The sequence below is a fragment of the Mustela erminea genome, chromosome 11 (assembly GCF_009829155.1).
Source record: "Mustela erminea isolate mMusErm1 chromosome 11, mMusErm1.Pri, whole genome shotgun sequence".
NCBI classification, from domain to species: Eukaryota; Metazoa; Chordata; class Mammalia; order Carnivora; family Mustelidae; genus Mustela; species Mustela erminea.
This window is the reverse complement of record NC_045624.1, coordinates 53,613,371-53,635,030: the sequence shown is the minus strand read 5'-3', so window position 1 is coordinate 53,635,030 and position 21,660 is coordinate 53,613,371. Positions and strand designations below refer to the sequence as shown.

Sequence of the window (21,660 nt, the reverse complement as noted above, 5' to 3'; positions counted from 1 at the left end):
TTACAAATCAGATTCCCCTACTGATTTCGATGTATGCTTATTTTAAAAGCATCAAAGTCATTAACCCAACCTTAAATTTCACCACTGTCTGTCCTTGACGTAGTTTTTCCATCTCTTTGCTTTACTCCTGTCTTCTTCCCTTTCTAATGGGGAAAAAGTAAGCTTCCACTGAAGAAGATAACACATGTCCTGATAAACATAATCCTGTTACTGTAATTAAAACAGAATCATTTTGGAGGAATAAATGACAAATGGTGCCTGGTGCCTACAGAAAATTAAAATTCTATTTGGGATTCCCATGGGGTCTAGGACCAATCCCACAGTTGAAGTTTGATAGTTTCTCAGGAAGACAACAGTTTAGTAAAATAAGGGGTTTGGATCCATGAAAAATATGATAATCATAGCAAAAGGAGAAATACTAAATAATGTTATTGATTTATAGTAGGCACAAGAAAGGAGCAGATGGTTGTTTGGAAAAAACAGATAGTCATTTTAGTAGATGCCTCTTAATAGGAAACATGAATTGCATTTCTTACAACTGCAGAAAATCTACAAATAAATCTCTAGAAGTACCAACAAATTTCTAGAAATTGAAGTAATCCTCTGGTAATCTTTTTTCTTAAAGTTTAGGGTTAAATATGAAGATAAACAAAAATTTTCCGGGTCTTACATTGTATTTTAAAGATTCTGTGGCCCCTTCTTTCACAAGAGCAGACACTAAAATAAATACAGTCACTTTTCCACATCACACTGTAAGTTATAAACTAATTTGGCCTCATTTTATTAATATTTAGAGAGATTATTTTTCAACTCATTTTTAAAAAAATATTTTTGTTCAGTAATTATCACAACATTTTTCTTAGGGATTGCTTTCAGAATGAAACCATCTGATGTGACTAGAACAATGAGGTAATTTTTTAGAACTTAGATTACCTCCACAATGTCTATTACGTATTTTTGCAACTCAGCAAATTATTTCATTTCTCTCTTCCTAGTATGGAAATTTAATCTAGGTATTTATTTCATTTTCAGTAACCTATTTGAAGGAAGACTACCCTTCAGTATATACTATTACATTATGCATTCACAACTGATACTATAAATTATGCAATCTAACAAAAAATTATTAATGGTTTATGGGAAGGGGGGACACAACTGTGAAATCTCAAGTGCTAGCAATAGAAAGTAATTTTCTCTGTTGCCCATCAGAAAGGAAAAGGAGCCCTGTGAGTGTGTTTAAACAGCTCCATGACATTTACTCCTTCACACCTGTCACTGTTTATAAGGACAAACAATGGTAAGACCCCAAAACAAACTGGAAGTCTAATGCTTAGGCTGGCTTGCTTGCTTTTTTCCTTTCCTTCCCTTTCGTTCCTATTTTACTCTTATCAAACTGGAAAATTCTCTTTTTTAAAAAAAATTTTTATCTAAATTCCAGTTAAAAAATACATAATGTTTCACAAATTTGTGTGTTGTCCTTGTGCAGGTCCTATGTTTATTATTCTCTGTATCAGTCCAGTTTTAGTGTATGTGCTGCTGAAGCAAGCACAGGCCAGCTTTAAACATCAATAAACAGGTACTTTCAAACCACAGCTTGGCTTTTCAGTACTTTTCTGCGGAGGTCCATTTTAACATGCGGTTTGTGACAGCCACATAAAAGGAATTGTCAATTTACTGTACGACGTTGATGACCGAATTTGCCAGCTCTTTCCCTCTGCAATTGTTACTAGCACTCCCCCCAAATGGAATATTTTATAATTATTAAGATCACTGAATGTAGATTGTAACGACATTTCAGCCTATTTAATATCACCTGAATTAGTTAGAGAAGAGATCCTGCGAACCTGGGAATGAATTCTCGTGCTGGGCTGTGTTGCACAAAAGCAACTCCTCTCTACACGGGTGTAGAGCAAGTGAGCACCTTGACTAGGATCATTCAGAGACATCCCAGGTCAACCCAGAAGTCCTAGGTGAGGGAGGAAACTGTACACTTGCTCAGCTCCATCCATCCCTGGCATTGCATGGTTTATCTTTCCCCAGCAGCACTTCTCGACACCAGGAGCTTGGTTCAAAGAGTCGATAACTTTTTTGCCGAAGTGGTTGAATAGAATGAGTTCTGCTACAGTGGACGTGGGGCCTGGACTGGGTAGAAAAAGTGGGGACTGTGTGAGAGATCACAGGATCAAGGTCAGAGGAGAAAATCCATGAAGGAGATCCCCTGGGATAGCACAGGTCTTCTCTCTCCTAATCTCATGCCCCCCATGATGATAGCTGTCATCATATAGCATTTCATCTCGTACAGTATAAATCTGGGGACAGAGGTGGTTCAATTTGCAGAACTCCATTTTACAGAAAGTTTTTAATGTCTGAAAAATTTTGTATAAAAATTACAGAGAAATTAGTTATATATAGGAATTCAGTGTGGATTAGGCCCAATCTTAGTATATTTTCCTGGATTTGTGCTCCCAGCAATTATACTAAATCTCAAAATCTTAGAAAAACCAGACTTCATATTAAAACATCCCACCCAGGGTGCCTGGGTGGCTCAGTGGGTTAAGCTGCTGCCTTCGGCTCAGGTCATGATCTCAGGGTCCTGGGATCGAGTCCCGCATCGGGCTCTCTGCTCAGCAGGGAGCCTGCGTCCTCCTCTCTCTCTTTGCCTGCCTCTCTGCCTACTTGTAATCTCTCTCTGTCAAATAAATAAATAAATCTTTAAAAAAAAAAAAATCCCACCCAGAAAGATGAGCCTTTTCATCCTAATTCTATTAAAAATATAGGTAACTTCTTTGTTTTGCTTTTTAATGTGCACTGTGGTATTTCTTAATGCTAAGAATCAAAGCTCACTCAATACAGGATATTCTTATCTGCACTTTCATCCTTAAGTTAATACATTGATTCATCCATAAGTTAATACACAAAGATAATATTCTTAGGACTCATGAATCTGTTCTCTGCCCTTTTCTTTTCCAGATTTTATTTGATGTTGGCCTAGGGTCTCTCCATAGTATACTAGAGGAGAGGATTCCTTTTGTTTTGTTCTGAGTATTCAATAATTTTGGTATAGGGTAGAGAATTGCAGGTAGAATCCTTGGATCATTAATGAAAATAATATGCTAGTGATGCCTGGGTGGCTCAGTTGCTTAAGCATCTGCCTTCGGCTCAGGTTGTGATCCCAGGGTCCTGGGATCGAGCCCCACATAGGGCTCCTGAGCAGGGAACCTGCTTCTCCCTCACCCACTCCCCTGCTTGTGTTCCTGCTCTCTCTCTCTCTGTCAAATAAATAAATCTTTAAAAAAAAAAACTGCTTTGCAATTTTAATTTTCCCATATGTTGCTAGTAATGAGTGATATAAATTATTACACATGGGACTAAGTGTAGTGGGTTGAATTGTGTCCCCCTGAAAAGATATGTTTAAGTTCTAATCCCAGGTATCTGTGAATGTGACCTTCTCTATAAAGAGGGTCTTTAGAGATATAATCCATTTAAGATGATGTCCTTCTGGACTGGAGTAGGCCCTGAAGCCAATGACTGGTGTTGCTTTGTTTTTATTTTTATTTTTTTAAAGATTTATTTATTTGAGAGAGAGAATGTGTGTGCACACAACTGGCCATGGAGGAAGAGGCAGAGGGAGAACAAAACCCAAGCTGACTCCATGCTGAGCATAGAGCCTGACTCAGGGCTTGATCCCACAACCCTGAGTCAAAACCAAGAGTAAGATGCTTAACTGAACACCATCCAGGCACCCCTGACTAATGTTTTCACAAGAGAAAAGAACAGCAGATCTGGGTAGGAGACACAGAGGGCCACATGCAAGGAGAAAGGCCATGTGACACTGGAGGCCCAGGTGATGCCCTGACAAGCCAAGGAATGCCAGTGATTGCTGGCAACCACCAGAAGCTAGGAAAAAGACATGGAATGGATTTTGCCCTCAGAGTGTCCATAAGGAACCAATCCTATCAGCACCTTGATGTTAGACTCCTGGCTCTTAAACTGTAAGACAATACATTTTTTTTTGTTTTAATCCACCCAGTTTGTGATGTTATGGCAGCCCTGGGAAATGGATATGTGCATTATATGCAAATCTGTCAAATAACCACAGTTCAGAGTCTTTTTTTTTTTTTTTAAGATTATGTTTATTTAATTAGAGAGTGAGAGAGATTTAGAGTGGAAGGAGGGGCAGAGGGAGAAGCAGACTCCCTGTGGAGCAGAGAGCCTGACATGGGGTTCAATCCAAGGACCCTGGAATCGTGATCTGAGCCGAAGACAGACGCTTAACTGACTGAGCCACCCAGGTGTCCCACAGTTCAGATTCTTTTCTCACAAAAGAAGAGTTAGCGTGAGCCAGAACTTCGCATGCCTAGGACCCTGGGATCATGACCTGAGCTAAAGACAGACACTTAATGGGCTGAATGACCCAGGTGCCCCAGAATTGGTTTTTCTATTAAAAATGAACACGTCATTCATGCATTAATACAGGTATATTAGAAATGTTAGAAGTATGTAAACTCAGGGAAAAAACATTAATAGATTTGGGAGTTTGCAATTTTCTCCTTTTTGGTGGCATGAACTTCCTACTTTTTCTGTCGTATGAATTGCTTGTATAATTAAAAAAATAGTTTGCTTAGTGTATGGCATGTAATTTACATTTTTCTTAGGTCACATGTTTCCTTGACCTTGTGCCAGGAGAAGTAAGGCAATGGACCTACAGTCTTCTTGCCCTGAAATTTTTTTCTTACCTGCAAACACACACACACACACTCACACGCACACACACACACATCCAACTAATAAAGGAGTGTTAGCTTTATCAGCAATGAGATGTAAAGGAGACATAAATCATGGATGTATCTGACATTTAACCAATTTAGATTCCTTTCACACCACTTTCAATTTCAAGTGTGTCCTTTGATTCTCCATTTAGAGAAAACAACCCTGTCTGCTGATCCAAGAACATCTAACCAAGGATGCCCTATCCCCACAACTCTTGGAAGCCTACTTAGTCACAAAAGAGTAAATTGTGATGGCTGCACGCAACTCAAGGGCCATGTGTGGCAGCCCTGAGACTAAGCCTGTTTTCTGGAAACAGTCGGCATTTTCTGGGGTCTTTAGCTTTAGAAAATTTAAGAATGCCCTGTTTCAGGGCACCTTGGTGGCTTAGTGGGTTAAAGCCTCTGCCTTCAGCTCAGGTCATGATCTCGGGATCCTGGGATCGGGCCCCACATCGGGCTCTTTGCTCAGTGGGGAGCCTGCTTCCCCTCTCTCTCTGCCTGCCTCTCTGTCTACTTGTGATCTCTCTCTTTCTCTCTGTTCAAATAAATCAGTAAAATCTTAAACAAACAAAAAAAAGAATGCCCTGTTTTATGGCACTAACAGTTTTTAAAAGATGGTGATATTTCTAGGCTTCCCACTAATTTAAGATCAAACAATATAGTTACCCTACAAGGCCCTACATGATCCCGACCTACCTTGCCAGATGCTTCTTTACTCTCCTCAGCCCCGGCCTCTCCACACTCCATCAAGTGGGCCATGACCTCTCCTGCCACAAACAGTTTCCGTATACTGTTCCCTTCCTCCCTGCCTCTCTACCTAAATAATCCAACTCCTACCTCAGACTTCATCTGGGTTTGTTTTTTTTTAAGATTTTATTTATTTATTTGACAGAGAGAGATCACAAGTAGGCAGAGAGGCAGAGAGGAGGGGAGCCTGCTCCCTGCTGAGCAGAGAGCCCAATGCGGGGCTCCATCCCAGGATCCTGAGATTGTGACCTGAACTGAAGGCAGAGGCTTAACCTAATGAGCCACCAGGTGCCCCTTCCTCTGGATTTTTATTCCTTCAGAGTAACTTCCCTTTCTCCTCCAGACTATGTCAACCACACAATATAATATTCCTTTCCTTCCTAGCACTAACCAAGGGTGAAATTTTCTCTTAGTATGATTATTTTATTTAGTTCTTTTAAAGATTTTGCTTATTTATTAGAGAGAGAGAGCACGCACACAGAGGGAGAAGGCGTCTCCCCACTGAGCAGGGCGCCCAACACGGGGCTCAGTCTCAGGACCCTGAGTTCATGACCTGAGCTGAAGGCTGTTGCTTAACTGCCTGAGCCACCCAGATGACATCCTCCAAAATATAAGTTCTATGAGGGCAGAGCTCTCATTTCTCTTTTTGTTGTATTTTTTTGTTCACCGTACAATCCCCCGCTCTTGGACAGTGCCTGGCACATGTTTAGGCTATAAATAAATACTTAATTGAACAAATAGATGAGATAAAAACTTTAAAAATGTTTCAGTGCCCCCAATTCTTGAGAGCCTCTCCTTTCAAGTCTGAGTGACACGAAACTGTGTACTGGTTCAGACATAGATGGAAGGAGAGCTTTGAAAGTAGTGGAGTTTTGTGGTTATCCCTAAACCAGTGTTTCCCCTGTGAGCACCATTTTCCTTTTGATGTACATTACCAGCAGTTCTCTCATGTATCCAGTTCCCAGCAAGAAACTTTTAGACTTTGTTCTTTCTGTGTGGGTGATGTTTTACATTGTATTACTCAGTAGAGTTACAATGAGGGTATATTCATGGTAAAAAGGTAGAGTCCTCCATCCCTAGGTTATACATGTATATGTCTGCGTTTTGTTTTTGTTTTTTTACCTGCCAGCTATTCTCTGATGTCCTGACCAGGCCTCCCAAGATGGTGCCATTCTAGAATGACCTAGTGTATAGGGTCTCTAGACTCAGCCCCACCACTCAGTAAAGCTTCACACAATGTTTTGATTGCTTTCCAATAGACATACCAAGGGCAAGAACTGAGACCAGTTGCAGAGTTTTATTTTCTCTCCATTCCTTATCGATTGCCAAGCCAGATATTCCTGAAAATTTTCCTGTCCTCTGCCTGGAGGTGGGATTCTTCAACTGCCCAGACAGTCATGCTCATTGGGGCTCACATAGGACACTTGACCACATTGCTGAGTCCCAAAGGTTTTCTCTCTAAGCCCTGGCTGTCACCATGGGATACTCACTCCAGAGGAGGGGAAGATTTTCTCATTTCTCTTTCTGTTTAACCCAAGGCAGAACTAAAGGCTGTGGTGACAGCCAAATACCATGTTCTTAGGCCTCCCTTAGAACACAGATGGGCAAGTGTCTGCCTATTCCTTCATAGAAATACAGAAAGAAAATGAGAATTTTAGGAAGAAGAGGAGCTGTTTAATGGTGTTACACGTTCTCTCCTTGAAAACAGACCAGTCATTTCAGAAAAGAGGCCTTTCAGGTACCCTGCTTGAGATGTTCCCAGTCTGTTTACTACTTGCACACCCCCAGAGAACAAAACATCCTTATACCCTAGTGTCTAGGCCTCAGGCACATGAGGGGCATTTCTCCAAAGGTCTACCTGAAATAGAGCCAACTAATGACTTTGAGTGACACTTTTCAATGTGGTGCTCATTTTAATTAGACCCCCTCAGCGGGCCATTATGGTCTGGTTCTCTGAAGGGCCCCCCCCCTTCCTGCCATCTCAGAGCCAGCAGTGCACACCCTGAGGAGGAAGACTGTGTCTGCTCTGTCCTTTCCCCAGCCGCTCCCACCACCACCAGGCCTTTGCTCACTTCTGGAATCTCCGTACATACCTTGCCTACCTTTCATGCATGACCCTTTTCCTTGTTTTTAAACAACTTTTTAAATTTTTGTCAGGATCTGATTGGCTTTCTTCAACGATTCATGAAATGGGCAGCATCCCATTTAATAAATGGAAGAGTGCTCCCAACACTGGGCCTTTTTCATACCTCTTCCTGGCATTGAGCTTGACAAGAAAATGACGAAAAGGGAGAACCGCCCACATATGTTTTAGAGATGAAGTGGGAAGCTTTACATCACCAGTCTTAGAAAAATCTCAGGCTTTGCCTCTTCCTGTTTTAAGGGGTTATTCTGCTCGTGGAAATCTGACCAGGCTGCATTCTGCACCATCCCAGCCATGGGAAAAGCTCCCTATTCGATATGCATCCGAAGAGACACGAGTATATTATTCCTTCCAAAGTCAGCTGCAGTTGAAGCTCACTAAATTGACTCCACATCTTCCTATCTTGAGTAGTGACAGAGGAATAGCAAGTATTTTTTACTAAAATGCTCATTTTTAACCAACCCCTTCTTTGAAGTTTTTTCAATCACTGATGCAGAGGACGTGTTCTTTCCTTCACAGAAGACGGCAGAGCACCAGCAAGTCGGGGTTTGAGTCCAGGGGCTACTGTCACTGCCTCAGACACTTACCTAGCAACTGTGTCCTTTGGCCAGCAATGTCCCGCAGAATTGAGGGCAGAATTTATTATAAATGTAAGGAGACTAATGTCAGAGGGAAATTCTGGGCATGTGTGTGCACACATGCATGGGTGTGCATGTGTGGGGAGTAAGGCTGATGCAGGCACATGCCTGTCCTCATCCCTTGATGCACCGTATTAATCATGGCCAAGAAATTAATAATTGATATCTCACATAATAGAAAAAAATGTATTTTAGCAAACAACAGCGTACACCATCTGAGCATTTCCTGAGCATTCTACACTGAGCCAGCTAACAAGTTTCTTTTGATTCATCTGTTCACTCTCCTCATCTTCAGGGGACCCCACCAGCTCCCCGTGCTGCTCTTCCTCTTACAGAACCGTCCTGCCCTGGGTTGTGTGGAGATCGATGCAATGGTGGATGATAGAAAAGTAACAAGGAAAGGCAAGCATGGGGAAAATGTGGCATTGGGCAATTGGACCATTAGGTTGTTTTTACTTAATTCACGTGGGAGAAGCACATCTTCAGCAAGCACTAGATTCCTCAAGGTTACTTTTGTCCCATCTCACAGGGATTATCGTTTCCTAGATGATGCTGACACAGCAGGTGCCGTGCTGAGAGCTGTGCATGTGTCAGTTCATTTCACTGTCACAGCGCTCCTCTGTGGCCCTGCTGTTATGATCCTTTTTACAGCTGCAAACACTGAGGTTCAGAGAGGTTGAGTAACTCATCCAAGGTCAAAAAACGACAGGCAAATGCAGGGTATCAATTTGTGCAGCCTGGAACCTGTGCACTAAATTAGTGCTTCTCTGTACTTAGAATTCCAAACTATTTCATAGGTTTCAATAAGCAATCACAAAGAAGTAACCAAAAACGTAAAACCTATATAGAGAAAGCTCTGAAAATGGGTGAATTTGCCATAATTATAGAGGCAAAACCCAACACTCTGAAATATGAACCTTTTCTCCTGGCCTTACATGAATTTCCTTTTACCCGTGGATCACAAAATGGGACCTCCAGAGCTCAGTGTCACCCCTTGTCTCTCCATGCAGCTGAGATCTAATCATTCTGCAATACGAATATTACTCTGCTGTAAATTAGTCTCAGAGGTAGAGCTGGCCTTGGAGCTAAAGTAGTGCATTTTTAAAATCACAGTTGCTAAGTAGTACTGAGTTTTTGTCAGAATACAATTTGACCAGCCCTGTCCCCCCAGATTTATTCTGAAGTTTACAAATATCCCATATTATCCCCTTCTAAGAACAGGGACTTCAAAGGAGGCATTCCTCCCGTAGCTGATTTTGCTACCACTTGGTCCATTATATTCCCTTGGCACTTGTTGAGCTTAAACAAACTCCAAATGGGAGAAAATAGCATTCTGGATGCTATTTGTTTGATCAGGCTGTGAAAAACCCACTTACTCAGTCAAGCTTGCATGCTGAAGGGGCTCGATTGATGGACCACAGATTTGCGGTGCAAGCCTGCATCGGTGAGTGGAGCCAACTCACAAAATGACTATTGATCATGACGATGGTTAAGTTTTTATCTGGTAGCAGCCTGGAGAAACAATAAAAAAAAAAAAAAAAAAGATCTGCCTGTAAGTGATGCCCAGGTACAGTTTGGACTGAGAGACAGACATTTGAAGACCTATTTGTTAGAACACTCCTTGACTTTCTCTTATTTTGAGAGCTACTCTGGCTGCAGAAAAGGTTTCCACCCATGCATCTATGGAAATACACTTAAAGAAGGGGGAACCGAGAAGCCTCATTTAGAAAGTTAGCTTTTGAATATTTTATCACTGTTCATCTCCTGTGCCCCAGGCTGGCTTCATGAGAAAACCTCATTTTATTTCAGCCTCCTCCTCCTTTAAAATTCTGCTCTTTAAACCCAACTCCGGGTTGAAACCTTGTTGGCAAAATAATATAAGCTGGTGTCTGCAGCTAGATGGACCCTTCAAGCCCTCCCAAGGTGAGAAAATGTTATTTTTCCCTTTTATGTGTTGTGGTTCATTGGATGGTATTTGTCATCTTGTCACGTAATAGGAACCACGTTCACAGTGTTGAAATACACCCTGAAGCAGCAAGCACCCTCGATGTGGGAGCGGCCTCAGCGCTGAGGTCCTCATCAGCCCCGGCATGTACTCACAGGCTGATGAAGAAGATGCCTCCTTAAAGTGTACCATTTCATTCGCATTTTGTCGCAAGGGTCGGGTTACACGGGAACAATCTTCCCATTGGAGAGGGAAAGGGATAATTGGATTACCTTTAGATGCCTTCTACCATATTTTGCATTGACAATTGAAAAGGTATGAAAAATCAGCTGATTTTATTTTATCCTCTACCACACACACACGTGCGCGCGCACACACACACACACACACACACACACCCCATTCTAACAGGGGAAACAAATAGGTGTTTTATTTATTACGAGGTTAGCTATAGTGGAATCATGGTGCTCGTATATAGCTAAGGATTTCTCAAAGGTGCAAACTGGGAGCCTTGCGGCGGGAAATAGTATTAGGCTTCCCTCTTGGGGAAACTACCCCTTTGCTGTTAGCTTTATAGAGTCTCCAGGAAGCTGCCTGTAGGGGAAGCCTTATACTCAGTCTGTGAGCTTAACCCTATTGCTCCTGCTACCTTGGGTGGCACAGTGTCCTTTAAGATTTTTTTTTTTTTTAAGATTTTATTTATTTATTTGACAGAGAGAGATCACAAGTAGGCAGAGAGGCAGGCAGAGAGAGAGAGAGGAGGAAGCAGACTCCCTGCTGAGCAGAGAGCCCGATGCGGGACTCGATCCCAGGACCCTGAGATCATGACCCGAGCCGAAGGCAGCGGCTTAACCCACTGAGCCTTCAAGCACAGTGAAGTACTTCAAACACAAGTATACTTAATCCTTGTCCACTATTATATCTTCTTCTCTCCCCCTCCCTCTCTCCCTCCCTACCTCTGTCTTTCATTGTCCCCTGTGGGGAAAGTACATGGGATGATTTTCCCATTGACTTCTTCCAGTCAGGATTATCATGGCTTCAAATCTTCAGGAGAGACAGTCTTGCCTATTGACAAATAGGCTTCTTGAAGCAGTTTGGAAAAAAAACTTTTTCACAAATGATCTTGGGATCTGTCTGAAGAAAACAGACCCAAGAACACAGAACCAGAAAGTGTACGAATACTTAGAGGCTAACGATCTAACCAGTGGGTTCTTGTGATATTTCTGGTGTTTCAGATAGGAGAACCCGAAGTTAGAGGAAAAAGAGACTCCCAAAAGCTCTGCAAAGATTTAGGGAGCCATTTCAGCTGTTGTCTAGTATGTTCGGGGAGAATGTCCTGTTGGAAAAGGTAAAGAGTTTTCAAATATACAAAAGATAAGAACGACCTCATTGCCATGATCAAGGTGTCTCCCTAATGGACTTCAGGCTCTCCTCTCTGATCCTTTCTCTAAATGGCTCTCGATTAGTTTAAAGCCAACTAAAGTAGACAACTAAAAATACTGAAGTATTTTTTATCATACTCTCTGTTTTATTTACTTAGTTGCTTTATATCTATTTAGGCAGCAATTTTTTGTATAGGACACATGAGGAGATAGCCTTGCTCAAAGCAATGTGTTCAATTGAACTGGTCTTATGGCTTCACTTGAGTACTGGAGTACACCTACCTGCATTAAGGATTTCCGTGCTAATATTGTTTTAGCTAAGATCTAGAAGTAGAATTTTGAGGCTTCTGGTCCCACTTCTCTATACATTAAAATAGGTGTAAATTATTTTCTAAGAAGAGGCTTCATTCTGCTCATAAAGATAGAATAGTTTTAAAGTGCCCTTTTTCTGCGGTCCTGTGTTTTTTGCTAGATGCCAGTAATTTCATAATGTCAACCATATTCGTGGTTAGAGCTTCTAAAGGTATAATTCTAAATTTAGTTGTGAGCAGAGAGCAATCATACTCCATATAATTGCCAAAGAGCACAATCTCTGTACTTGAACTGCCTTTGGCATGAAGTGGTTAGCCCATGTCAGTAGGCTCATATCACTGGTCATGTACTACCCTTCCAGATACTGTTGAGGACATTGGTCATTATGGTGCATAGTACCATGTATGTGGGACCTTCAGGATAATTTCTTCCTCGTCCTTCGTGTCTGGAGGAACTGAGTATCTTCTAATCTTTGTTCATTTCTGTTTATGGGTAGTGTCTGGTGTATTGCCATTTGTTGCTTATAGGGATGGTCCAAATAGGAGCGTACTCATACCAAGATGAACATGGGCCTTTGGGGTAGTCATTTTATATAGCTTTACCCTTAGATCGGTTTACGGTCTTTGTCCTTGTTTTTCCTTTTTCTGCCTCTACTTTATTTTCTCTTGCTGCAGTTTAGTAATCTGGCAAATCATTTTTGTGGAAAAGAAGGTGAATCAATATTGCCACTTAAGGGAAGGAGGATATTGCCCCCAAAGATGCAGAAGAAGAGCTTGACGTATCACATAATAAGGTGGTAAAAATGAGAGATGATTCTTATTCAATCCCTCAAAAGAATTCAAAAAGAAAAAAAAAATCTCTGAAAAAAAGCAGGCATCCTCAGGAAAAATCAAGTTGTGGTAAAGTCAGAGCTACAAATATAGCTAAAATAAGAAAATAGTGCAAGTAGAAAAAAATCACAATAGTGATGGAAAAGTGTAAATATTTTTTAGCTTTTACTTAAATCCCAGTTAATTAACATACAGTATAATTAGTTTCAGGTGTACAATATAGTGATTCAGTAACTCCATACAACACCTGATGCTCATCACAAAAAGTACACCTCTTCATCCCTGTCACCTCTTTCATGCATCCCCCGACCCTCACCTCCCCTCTGTTAGCCATCACTTTGTTCTCCGTAGCTGAGAGTCTTTTTCTCAGTTTACCTCTCTTTTTTTTCCTCCTATGATCATTTGTTTTGTTTCTTAAATTCCATGTATACATGAGACCATATAATATTTATCTTTCTCTGACTGACTTATTTCACTTAGCATAATACTCTGTAGCTCCACCCACATTGTTGCAAATGGCAAGATCTCTTTTTTTTTTTTAATGGCTGAACACACACACACACACCCCCCACATCTTCTTTATCCATTCATCAGTCAAAGGATATTTGGGCTCTTTTCATAATTTGGCTATTGTTGATAATGCTGCTGTAAACATCAGGGTGCTGTATCCCTTCAAATTAGTATGGAAAGTATAAATTTGCTTTGATGTTGTTTATAGATAGCATAAAAAATTTTCAAATCTGAATTCATACTGTGGAGGACACACTACAGTGTGTTTGGGAGTTATTCTCCCAGAAGCAGAGTAAAAAATGCAAAGAAGTAAGAGAGATGAGAAAAAATGTGGAAGACAGAGATTTTAGATCAGACACATAATAATTTTCCAAATGCAAAAACCAGAGTGATACTTGTGAAATGATAGTCAAAATGTATTAGAAGACATTTTCTTGAGTTGAAATAAAATCACAACTCAAAGGGACTTATCAGAATCTAGGCAAAATTATAAAAAGGACCTGTATCTAAATAAACACTAATAATTTTTAAAACCTAAGTTCAAGAAGGATGTATTATTTTCAGAAAGAAGCAACAATAAGAACACTCAAATTTCTCTTTTTTAACATGATTGAAAGGAAGAAAAAATTAATATCTATAGAATTTTAAGCTATAAAAGGTTGGAAAGCAAGAATTTTATATGAACTCTGATGGCATGGCTGTGCAGACAGTCAGTCAAGGGTTAAAGGACATAACCGTATATGTCCTTCCCAAGAAGGATACCTGAAGGTGAATCCAGCTGACCTAAATAAATGAATAAGCAAACAAACAATACAAGAATGCAGCATCAAGTGTAAAAGACTGGAAGAATTCTTTGAAACCAATGTAAAATTTAGAAAATTAAACTGTTGTAATCACAGACTTCAGTGAGAAACCTAGAACTATTATTGAAACAGGAGATTCAAGTAATTGAAAATATAGTATAGGGGCACCTGGGTGGCTTAGTTGATTAAGTGTCTGTCTTCTGCTCCGGTCATGGTCCCAGGGTCCTGGGATCGAGCCCTGCATCAGGCTCCCTGCTCAGCGGGGAGTCTGCTTCTCTCTCTCCCTCTCCCACTGCGTGTGCTCTCTTTCTCTCTCTAGCCCTCACTCTCTCTCAAATCAATAAATAAAATCTTTTAAAAATGATGTATAGGGGCACCTGGGTGGCTCAGTGGGTTAAAGCCTCTGCCTTTGGCTCAGGTCATGATCTCAGGGTCCTGGGATCAAGCCCTGCATCGGGCTCTCTGCTCAGCGGGGAGCCTGCTTCCTCCTCTCTTCTGCCTGCCTCTCTGCCTACTTGTGATCTCTGTCTGTCAAATAAATAAATAAAATCTTTTTAAAAAATGATGTATAAAGGTAAGCTGGGTTTATAACCTTAAATGAAGTAAAAATTTGGAATTGGAGTTCTGACAGGCCACAGAAAAGTAAGAGACCACTAAGGTCTTAAACATATGTGAGGATGTTGAATCAAAATGTATTTTTTATGACCTCAAGAATGAGAGAAACAGAGGTTTCAGGATTAATTTAATATAGGTCACTATATAATTCAAAATTTCTGCCTTCCCAGTAACTGCAAAAAAATACAATAGGTGAATAACTGTCTACCTAGCAGAAGATAGAAAACAAAGACAACAGTATCATCAGGAAGCTTAAAATGAGAAAAATAAACATGCCCATTTTGACAGTACATGCCAGTAAGCTACCACCTCACCATATCCCTCGACCCTCAGCATGATGGAAAGATCATTTTATTGAAGAAACTGAGAATAGCATGTGATCCTTGCAGACAACCTGATATAGAAAGTGGTTTTCTGTTTGTTTTGTTTTATTTTTAGGTACATAAATTCATACTTTTGAACATAAATACTGTGGTAGATTGAAGATGGCCTCAAAGTCTTTGTCACTCTTGTTCTACCAAGAGGTGGAGTTGACTTCCCTGACCCTTGTCTTGGACTCACCTTGTGACTTGCTTTGACCAATGAAGACCAGCGGAAAGTCTGTCCTGGGCCTTAGACAGCCTGAGTTTGTGCTCTCTTGGAATCTTAAAGCCACCATGCTGTAAGGAAGCCCAAGTTACCTTGCTTTAGACAGAGGCTGCAGGAAGTTTTACCAGAATATATATTACCACAATTAAAAAAGTACATCAAAAGCACAAATACATGTTCCCTTCATGTCATTTTATCCTACCCTTATCACAATTACTTTTAGTATTAATAAGGAATTTTCCCACTTACAGTTTGCTCAATTTTTTTTATTTGAAAAATCCAGATATTTTGGAGGGTTGCCAAATGAAAATCATTATCTAGTGATAACACCCTCAGACTTCAGACCGATGACATTTCTGTGAACTCTGCTGGCCAGATGCACACTGTGGGGGTGGTAGCCAATTCCACACAATCAATAGTTTCTTTTTTTTTTTTTTTTTTTTAAAGATTTTATTTATTTATTTGACAGAGAGAGATCACAAGTAGGCAGAGAGGCAGGCAGAGAGAGAGAGAGGAGGAAGCAGACTCCCTGCTGAGCAGAGAGCCCGATGCGGGACTCGATCCCAGGACCCTGAGATCATGACCTGAGCCGAAGGCAGCGGCTTAACCCACTGAGCCACCCAGGCACCCCAATCAATAGTTTCTACCAAGGAAATATTCTTCTTTTCTAAAGTTCCAGTTAATGAGCAAAGCAACCTGATTGTTATCATCGTCTCAATTTATTATGTTAGCTGTCCCCTCCTAACCCAAATTGTATAGTTAGCATCTAGAGGTGTATTTGCTGTTCCTGAAGTAAGTAGATTTCCAGGGAACCATGTGTGGGATTCTTACTGCATTTTTCTCATGGCTCAACCTTATTCCATCATCTTGTCTGCTGGAAATCTCCTGAATGGACCCTGCTTCCATCTCATACCTACCTTTTCCCTTCTGCCTTTCACTATATGTCCTGAACTGCTTGAAGCTATCTCCACTCCTGCTCTCACCTTGGTATTTCTTAACTCTGTATCCTTTTAGAGCTGTATTCTCCCCCTACAATTTTGTTTGTGCTTCTCCCTTACACCCCCCCCCCCCCCCCCCCCCCCCCCCCCCCCCCCGGCAAACCTCCATATATCATTGAAACTCTTCAACTATCACAGCTTCCTGATAATTTTTTTGGATCCTCTCCACTCCACCTTCTCTAGACATGCAAATCCATGCATACTTCAAGAGGATTTAGATGACTTTCCTCCGGGCTCCGAAGGGTTTTTCTCTCTTATCATACTTACTACATGGCGTTACATTTATCTCTTTCTGTGTTCATTCCAAAGCCCCCCCCACCCATCCTTTCTCACTCACCTCTAAGTTCTTGGAGGACAGAAGCTCTGCCTTATAACTTCTGGATCTCCCAGCACCTAGCAGTAACATCAGTGGCTGGTGACTGATTGACCAAATAAAGAAGATGGATTCCTAATCAGTGAGTGAGTGAGAAGCATGGACCCCACAATGTTAGTGTGTGCAAATAGGAATGCAGAAAATGGCATGGCCCCTGCCTTTAGTTCATCAATAACCAACTTGTCAGTTATTCAGTAGAGTAGAAAGCCTCTACATTTCTTATTGTTCCCTCCACCAGTAATTACATAAAAAACCTTGAAATGGTCAGCCACAGTTGTAGGATTTATATCTATTGATATGACGTTCCTGTTTTACTTCAGAATCTACTTAACTACAAAATGAGTCAGTTTCAGAAAACACTTTCCAACTGAATGTTGTTCTATAACAAAGTTCATCAGAGACAGAAAGAGTTAACTGTGTACTTTTCTTAATAAAATTGAAGAGGTAGGGCATCATTTTTTTTGAAGTATGGCATGCTCTGTGACACCATGTAATTTGGGGGGTATCTATACTTTGCTTGGAAAAGAAAAAACAATACCTAGTCTTTTTAAGACTATTTTTGCTGCCAGGAAAAAAAAATCATTTGCTCTGTCACAATTATGGCCATAAATCTTAGAATGAGGACATTTAATGATGGCTACAAAGCTTCCTTTATTTTACCTTACACAGACAGACTTCAGACTTACTAAGCATGTCAGGAAAAGCAGACTGGGTCCATTTTAGTTCTTCAAATGTATGTTTGAGAAATGTGCCATTAGAAGGAAATACCTCTCAGCCCTGATTTTGCCTGGCCTAGGGTAAGACTTCTGCATTCTCTATGTAATCAATTAATAACAGTAAGTGATTTAATGATAAGTAAAAGATTTAGACTTTCACTTCTTAGTTTACTGAAATCATTGAAATAAGTTGGTTTAATCCACTTTCAGGTTTCTTTGTGACTTGAGGTTCCATGAGCTTTTAAAATTTTTAATTCATTTTGATGGAGCACCTGGATGATTCAGTCAGTTCAGCAACAGACTCTTGGTTTTGGCTTAGGTCATGATCTCAGGGTCATGAGATCAAAGCTGGTGTGTGCTCCTCCACACTCAGCGGGCATCTGCTTGGTATTTTCTCTTTCCCTCTTCCTCTGCTCCTTTCCCTGCTCATGATCTCCCTGTCCCTCTCTTTCTCTCTCAAAATAAATAAAATCTAACAAAATAAAATTTTTAATTCATTTTGAATAGGAAATAGATGCTTGGAATATTATATTCAAAACACCCCAAAGAGAATGGTGCAAGATCTCCCCCACCCCACCTCGGGCTCCCTGCCTTCCCTAACACCTTCCTTGATCCAACCACGTGTACCACCTGCTTCTATATCCTTTCAGAGGTATTATATGTAAACCAAATATAAACATGCAGGTTTTGTTTTTTTTAGTTGAATATCTCTTTGAGATCATTCTGTATCAACATATATGGAGTTTGTTTTAAAAGCTGCATAGTATTCCTTTGGATGGGTAAAACAATTTATAATCAGTAGCAAAGTGATAAATATTACAAATGACATTTCAGTGAATATCATTGGAACACGTATCTTTGCACACATGTGAAACTGTATATATAGCTTAGATGCATAAAGAGGAATTGCTAGGTCAAAGGTTATATCACTTTTTTCTTTTCTTTTTTTATTTTTTTAAATAGTAAGGAAGATTTTATTAAGGACTATTGTGATAGGTATCTAGACTCTCAGAATAGGAGACAGAGATTAGGCTCAACTCTTTCTTTTTTTTCCTCTTTTTTTTTAAATTTATATGTTAATATATCCAGTTTTTTCTTAATGCCTACTATAAACCACTCTCCATAGATTTATACCAGTTTATTCTACCACGAAAACAAGCGTGCTGGAACTGTCCTATTTCTTATCAAAGAGTGTATCACTAAAATCGATCTTGACCAAACTTACAGGTTAAAATATGCTCCCAGAGGGGTGCCTGGGTGGCTCAGTGGGTTAAGGCCTCTGCCTTCAGCTCGGGTCATGATCCTGGGGTCCTGGGAATGAGCCCCGCATTGGGCTCTCTGCTCAGGGGGGAGCCTGCTTCCTCCTCCTCTCTGCCTGCCTCTCTGCCTGTTTGTGATCTTTGTCAAATAAAATAAATCTTTTTAAAAAAATGCTCCTAGATATTATAAAATATGGGGGAATCCTTATGTTTTTTTAAGACAACCATTTGGAAAGCATTTTTAAATGTGAAAATCTTCTTATTTAGAATATTTGAACTCAGTTTGATGCCTGAGATAATCTGAAATGGCTTAATACCCGTGGAAAAAAAAATTTTCAAATTGTACGGGTGGCAAATTCATTCACGAGGGATCTGAAGCATAAGCCAAAAGGAGGAAAGGGGAATTTGAAACTTTTCTTCCTTTCCTTTTTTTCCAGCCAAACCCTCTCTCTGCTGAGTTATCTTTGCTTAATCCTCCCCCACCTTTTCCACATTTTGTAAAGGGCTATGCAGTTCGCATTGTCTTTATTCCTGAGTGTGGTTACTCAAAGTATAGTGACTGGATAAAACCACCTGTCTGGACATTTAGCTAAGAGATAGGACATTTATGCTTGTCTTTTAACCAGTTTACCTGATCATCCTCTGTGCTAATTCTCCTTTGGAGTTGAGTTTTTATTTTTCCGTTCTTTGCCTTCTTAGGAAAGAGACCTATTCTTTGAATCGGTAGAGCTGACTTAAATGCTCACTTTTCTGAAGCAGAGCACAAATTAATGTAATCTTTATTATATGCTAGTCACCGTCATTGTGGTTAAGTAGCACGTAGCGCAGATGCAGCATTTTTTAACGACACACGCAAACACACACACAAACACACAGGCACCATGATTTCTCTTTGATGAATATGGCAAGCTGTTCATTTTTTCACAGTTGTAAAAAAGACCATCAATTGTAGTAAGTAAAATGAAAGTACCCATTTCCTCTTCTTGACTGAAAGGAGAGAGCAAAATCAAGTTAAAGCAAAAACTTGACTAGGATTCTTTTTTTTTTTTTTTTTTACTTACTTGTCAGCGAGAGCGAACACAGTCAGACAGAGAGGCAGGCAGATTGACTAGGATTCTTATTACTGGCTGTATATTTCTACTTGAGCAATATTTTAAAAATTGTATTTGGCCATTCTAAAAATTAAAAGACAAAATTGGACACAATGGGGGATCTCACTGGGATATTATTGCAAATCAGTATTTAACTGGGCCATAGCAGAGTCTAACTGAAGATTTACATAAAAACCAAAATATAAAAAGTAAAAAATTTCAGTAGGTTTTCAGTCCAAGTATCCCTTGATAGAAGCAAAGTCAGTAGCAAAATCTTTATCACACTTGCTAAAGAAGTCAGTTCCTTACACATAACCTAAATGATCAGTGTGAGTGCTGGTAGTTTCTTTTTCAGTTTTCCTTTTGATTAAAAATATATGTGTGCTAGGTGGTAAGTGAATGCTGATGAAGTATACCATTCCAGTTAGCTCTGTGAGGAATATTTATGTTCTGTACATAAGAAAATGGGCAAGGACTTCTGGGGGGAACTGTTAGGTCAAAGGCAAAAGCAAAAGGAAGATTCAGTTATAAAACATGCAGAACTTCTAATATGACATAGCAAGAAAAACAATACAAAGCATCCAAAGCACTAACCAAAAATGTGTTGGCAAGATTTCTGTAAGGGAAGTAGGGATGCTAGAAAAATGGAGGCAACTAAACTGCCAAGGAGGACAATGGGCAAAGGGATATGTTGATGATGTGGGTTGACATGTTAGTGCCCATAAATAGAGGGTGTTCTAAGAGGAAAAGGACATTTTAAAAATAATACTAACATCTCATCCAGAAGAGCCTATACTTTGAAACTCTTTTTAGCTAGGGAATGACCTCTCCGTTCTATAGCAGTGGTTCTTACAGTGTGGTTCCAGACCAGCATCATTGGCATCACTTCTAGAAACTTGTTAAAAATTGCAAATGGTCCCACCCCAGATCCATGAATCTGGGTTGAGGCCCAGAAATGTGCATTTAACAATGATTCTGATGCAAGCTTGTCTGGCCCCCACTCTTCTGTAGATGAAGCCATTGTCTCAGAGCTTCAGAAAACATCTGTCGGGGTGCCTGGATGGTTCAGTCAGTTAAGCATCTGTCTTTGGCTCAGGCCATGATCCCAGGGTCCAGCTGTTTGAAAAGGATATTAACTATTTCTTTTTTCTCTCCGTTATATCAGTTTGAGGCAAAGATCATACTGAACACGAATCCCATGTGGAAATCTTGGAAGATGAGTGTTTCTAGATGGCAAAGTGTTTTGGAAGTTTAAGTTAGCCTGCTTGTATGCCATAGAGACCACTGTGGTTTTTCTATTGTTGAGCAGTGTGATTATCATAGTAATAGTCGATATTGATTGGGCATTTAGGGAGGCATTGTGTTGAGAAAAATCTTATTTAACTTATATGTCTGTGAGGTAGATACTAATATCATTTTCATTTTATAGCTGTAACAGGTTAATTAACTGTCCAAGATCATCCAGTTAATAAGTGGTAGAGAGGACATAGCCGGTCCTGATGCCAGATTATATGCCTTTCATCTCCACAGTTTCTACTTCTCTGTGCCTTTTCCTTGGCCGCAGACAGTCCTTCAGGACTTTTCTTCTATTCTTGATAGCTTCCACCACCCATTGCTCTGGGTTGGACCAGTTAAAACTGGCCCAACATCCACAAAGAAATGAGACACCATCTGAGTAACTTTTCTTCCCATGCATCCCTCTTCTTACAGAAAAAATACATAGTACACATAGTTTTAAGGGTCTCATTGCCCTCACAGTGTGAAACCCAGTGATATTTTAACATCAGATTATGTTTTATCACCCCTGACTTCCTTATCATGCAGAAAGCTGAGTCTCAGGGAACTTCTCTGGGCTTTGTAGATTTTGAGAAGAGGCAGAGGGGAGTGGGAAAATAGGATCAGACACGTAAATGGGTTTTTCTCAGTGGGGCTTTTTCCTAG

The 21,660-nt window shown here is 40.3% G+C and overlaps 1 long non-coding RNA gene and 1 other non-coding gene across 2 annotated transcripts in view; one reads left to right on the top strand and one right to left on the bottom strand.

Moving 5' to 3' along the window:
• LOC116568899 overlaps positions 1–21,660 on the top strand; it is a 45,681-nt gene that overhangs the window by 18,148 nt on the left and 5,873 nt on the right. The gene's annotated exons all lie outside the window — the stretch shown is intronic.
• LOC116569743 lies at positions 1,442–1,549 on the bottom strand. The gene has a single exon (XR_004277172.1). It is a non-coding gene; the product is annotated as a U6 spliceosomal RNA (small nuclear RNA).